The sequence below is a fragment of the Mchenga conophoros genome, linkage group LG5 (assembly GCF_057382185.1).
Source record: "Mchenga conophoros isolate Kocher_MC1m ecotype Shallow Benthic linkage group LG5, M_conophoros_male_GT1.1, whole genome shotgun sequence".
NCBI classification, from domain to species: Eukaryota; Metazoa; Chordata; class Actinopteri; order Cichliformes; family Cichlidae; genus Mchenga; species Mchenga conophoros.
Window position 1 is genome coordinate 13,933,503 of NC_140530.1, and position 5,477 is coordinate 13,938,979.

The following is a 5,477-nucleotide window of genomic DNA, read 5'->3' on the forward strand; positions in this document are numbered from 1 at the left end:
TTGTGTCTATTCTCCAAGGTTAACACAGTCCTCCCACACTAGGCTGATCTAAATAGAGACAGAGCAGGGTAAATGGGGATCAGAAGTCAAGCGCTGGCAACCATGCTAAATTATCGGTGGAAATCAACGCTGTCCTCATTAATTACACAAAAGGCCGTTAGTCATTTCCACCCTCCCCCAATAGCCCGCCCTCCCAACGCCTCTCAAACTAACTGATGCTTCTCCAGTGATTTCTCTCATTTTGCACACACATACAGCATACCCACAAATTTCCGCATATTTTATTCTCCCGCACAGACGCAAAAACAGAACAAGGGCAGAGATGAAAGGAGAATCTGTCTTTGCAGCTGACATTGAAACAGAGCAACCAAAAGATAATGTAGTCTGCGAGTCACCTTGAGTCCCCCCCCCCCTTTCATTACAGCTTTCGTCTTTCACTAAAGGTAGCTGTGTTGTTGTTCTCTTCCCAACAATCACCTCAATAATTTATGACAATGAAACTAAGAGAGCTGTGCTCTGCATAAAACTGTTGATAAGGCACAAAGTGTCTTCATTCGCCACAATGAAGAGCCATGACTTTGTTTTAACGTGGATGCTCTTTTGCCTTTTGTGAAAAGTACGAACAGGCTCACAGCAACTTGGTTTGTTGTTCAGAATGATTTATTTGAATTTCACAGAAGCAGTTTGACGCTTAATAAAATGGAAAACCCAAGTATCTATTCCCATAAGTTTGTTTATGGTTTGATGTTGCAGATCCTGTCTGCAAGTGTTGGCTGCATGTCAGTCAGCACAGAGCCTAGGTTTGACATTCTGTGAAATACACTTATTTGTTTTTGGGGTGTGGTTGTTTTGTTTTTTGACACTAAGTTGACTGATACCACTGTCTAGCCTTTGTGCTAAGAATGATGCTCAGACCAGCAGGTAGTTAGCTTTGCATAAACAGCGGGGTGAAGCAGCCACCTTTTTATTTTTTTAAAGTTTCAGAATAGGCCTACAGGTGCCTCTCCAACTCACTAGTCAACACATTGCAGTTTGTTTTTAATCCGCGCACAAACAGAATGTCAAGTTGTGCTTTCACAAGGATTTACTGTTTCTTGCCTTGTAGGAATTTTGTTGTTACTATGAGCCAAGCAAACATCAGAGGCTCGGGGAACTCGCTGCACCTTTGGCTGCTGGTTGCCAAGATATATTTACAGCATTTAACACCCTACAAACACCTAAATGGTTCTTCTTGCATTTCAGTGTGTGTGCACTGTGAACTAACAAGAATCAACATGTTGAGAGGGGATATTTAGCATTAGAAGTGCTGCTAGCTGTAGCAGTTTTTGTACTTTAGACAGAGCCAGGTGAACTGTTTCCAGCTGCGACGAGTTTTTGATGTAAGTTGGCTAGAAAGAGTCTTCCTTTTTCTAGTTGGGGAAATGTTTGCTTAATAAAAGATACCGAGTATAATGAATCTACACTTTTAAGGGAAGAGGTTGGATATGCTTGCATCTTAGAATAAAGATTATCCTCTGGGATTTCTCAGTGTTTGTTTATTCTGTATATAAACATATAAGGGTACATTAAAGATACAAAATGCACTGCTTGTAAATAGGATATTGATGCACTATTACATCCAGAACTGTGTGCTGTTCTGTAACTGTGGGTATTTTAGAACACACTATAAAATAAACCTACACCGGGGTTGTGAAGGTTAAGAATTCTGCTCTGTTTCTCTAAGTGTGCAAATTTCATTTTTAAAATCAGCCTACAGTTATGGTTTTACTGCACTTCATATCACACGTGTTAAACTTGAAGCCACAAACCCGAGTGTAAGACACAGAAAAGGCTGGTTGTGCCTAAACATAATTCAACTGCATGCTGATTTCTCCGTTCGAAGGAGTTAGTTGGGGTCTTAAAGAAAGCCATTCATTATTTCCCAGAGGAGGTGGATTACTCGTCAACGGGTGCTGTTTGACATTTAGCGTATGCATTTCATTATTGGAACTGACCTGGAAATTAACGGCAGCTTCCCGGAGCCTCAGCTCCAACCCCCCCATGTGCAACTCGTCAAAGGACTGACCCTCTCCCCATCTCGTTCCTGACCTTTCAGTACTGCATTATTTAACGCACACAAATCCCAAACAGACCGCCACTGAATGCTAGGAAAAGGTATTGACAGAGACATATGGGTGCTCTTGGATAACATGCATAATTGAGGGATGGAAAAACAGGTTATATCCCTGGCCACGATGTGTGTGAGTCAAAGACACCGACCTTGGTCCTCTGTGCCCACGGCAATGGGAGTACACTTCTGTTTAAACGCCTACTGCTAATTATTCAATACTGTCGAACTGCGCACTGAAAAAAATGCTGCGCGCTGACCAGAGTTCTGTCTTTCAGCACACAAAGATGCAACGTCTGCAGATTTTTATACTTTTCCAAAACTTCTGATTCAAATGCATTTTGCTTCATGTCTTTTTCATGTTGTTAGATATGTGGTTTTAATAGAACCCTTCCCTTATGGTCGGTTGCAGTGCACTCTCCTAGAGGACAGTTTCCTCTCGGTGGCAGCATTCGGATGAATATCTGAAAATTGTCACAAGGGGTCCAAAAAAGCTATTTAATAATTAACAAGAGTTTACAAGAAAACCAAAGAAAATAAATGATAGCGTGGTGGAGGAGGACAATGAGTCGACATTAACAATCAGGTCTGCCAGTGAATAACGAGCTCGCCCCCAACATTTTAATTAGCAGCGCGCCGGACGGCACAGTGATTAATGAACACTATTTGATTTCAGCGTTGCTCTGAATTAATAACAAATTGACATTTAATGAAAATTACTTACTGCAATTGGAATTAAAGCGGTTTCTTGCCCCTTTATGCACATCAGAATAATAATAAATACAAATGTTGTTATCCCCAATTGATCATAAACATGCTAAAAGAGATATCAAAGGTGATGGGATTGAATTATGGCAGGATTTCGCAAACAGCATTAACAGCCCCAATTATAATTTCATAGCCTTCACTCAACTGTTTATGAACATCTTCCATCATTTCGTGCCTCAACTGAGAGCGTTTTACAGGGGTGATAACAAGAAGCTAACAGATTAAAACCTCACAATTCTGCAGCTAAAGTACTTATCAGATCATCTAAAAGTGTCTAAGCTGCCCTGTTTCAAAACGTACATCACAAATTTAACAGTTATATCCCACTGTGGACAGTCAAATCCACTATGCAGTGCAACTGCAGGGTGTAGCTGCTGTCACAATGTGTTCAACTGCAGCATTGTACAAGTGCAAAATCCACCTAAATATATGAAGGGTTACTTCTATTTATATGATTAATTGGCACCAAAAATAGTATAAAAGCAGTTACCACAGACATCAGCCACTGGTATCTGAAGGCTCCTTTTGAAGCCTCAAGATTAACATTTGTGCTGTTGCCATCTTGGTTTCAAAATTGCAAATCATCATCTAATGAGCGTACCACGGATAATCTATGGAAACATGGTATGACCAAGATTTACAAAACAGACTTAATTTTATATTCTATATGAACCAAAGTGACTAAGACCATAAACTTGTCAGGAAGTCAAAAAGCTGTTTTCTCATAGATTTGGATGGAACTGAAAGTCTTTTTGTTATAACCACAATTATCTGGTGCCCTTCAGTCTTCCACACTGGCCTTTTCCCAAACCAGAAGCTACATCCATGTTACATTATATACTATCTTTGACTGAGACCGCAAACGGTCCAAATACCTAATCATTATAAGGCGATGAACAGTTTGTAGTTTTCTTTGTTTTCCCTTTAACAAGTGAGTTATAATAAATACGTTTTACTAATCATCAATAGTGAAGTTTTATCATCATTTCACTAGTGATCAATGAGAGCATTGTTTCAGTTTAGCCACACTAGTTATGATTGCCCTGCACTGTGCCCAAGCACGATTCTGCCCCCTCCCCTCTTGGCCTGCACACACACTGCTCTTAATGATCCAGGACTGAGTGAACTACAGCATCAACTGCTCTCTCCCTCTCTCACTTGCTTTCACTTTTACACACATGCGTGGCCTTGAAAAGCAATCTTGCAGAGAACAGAGGCTTCGTGATTTTATGCATTTTGTAGGTTAATCATGAAAGAAGTGACACAGTGTCTTCTCACATGCCTTTTAGAGTAGTTAATTACCTAAACTCAGTTTTATGAAGCCTCCTGTCATCAGTGAAGAGTTGGATTTCTTTGATGAAAGTATAACAAGGTACAGTTTACTTTATCACACCAAGGCACACAAGTCAAACAAATTGTGCTTTTCAGGTCAAACAGGGCAGGTCACTGATCCACTGATGTTAGCACATCCTGAATTGAACCCAAACCATTTTTTTTAAACTTCAGTCTAGCTAAAAACAAGAACCAACATCTCCAGAATTGCAATTTTAACCTACACCTCTACCTGCAGAAATAATAATAACAAAAAACCTCAGTAGGTAAAAATATTGCTAAATCTAGCCAGCTGGTAAAAATGAGGTGAACACCAATACCTACACCAAATATGCAGCTGCATAACACAATTCTACCTTTTCGTTCAAATCATAATAAAGCTGATCTGGCATGTAATGCCTTCTACAACGTTTTCTTTTAGACATTAAAATATTCTCCAGTACACAAAAATGATCAATTAAGTTAGTCAGGGAACAGAGTGTACTGAAAATATCAACTTGTAACACTGTATTTGTGTGTTTGCTCTGAGCCACTAAATTCTCCCCTCATAGCCTCTTGCTGGAGATCAAACACTTCATTTTTCTTTGTAGGGGTTGTGGCTCAGCATCCACCAGGTGAGTCTGTACTTCAATTCACCCTGAAGCATGGTGGCCACCTGTTGGCTCTTCAGCCCATGATGCCTTCGACACAGACACATTAGCCTGAGGTTCTCTTTGCCTCAGCTGCTTCCCTCGCCTACCCACCGCCAAGCTCAACTTTATTTCTGAATGCAGAGCCTAACTGACCACATAGAGCTCCAATCAATATTTTTGCTTCTCTGAAGATCAAAAAGGGCTTTGTTTATGTGTATTTTCGTTTGCTCGGTCCTCCAGTTGAGTAGCACCCCCTGTGATTACTGCTCCATGCAGAGTCCACCCGTCTTCATTTGTCTGTATGAATTTCTGCTCTCCTCTTTATTACTACGCCCTAACTTTCATGCTCTCCTTTTGTCTGAGAAGAAGGATGATTTATTCTGTGTATAGCAAGCTGATATAAGTGTGTTGGTGTTTTTTTTTTATTTTGTTATCGTTGTTGTATATTACTGATTGCTTTTGTCCATTTCAAATAAGACTCGTTTCACCTTCACAGTGTACTCCAAGGAATCACACTGTTAGTACAGCCCAAACATGGCACCTACAAACTCTTTATGTTCCTATTTTTTGTTTTTCTTTCTTTTTTATCAGTGTTTGATAAATTCCCCAAACTCCGCACCCGAAGAATCTGTGCTTCA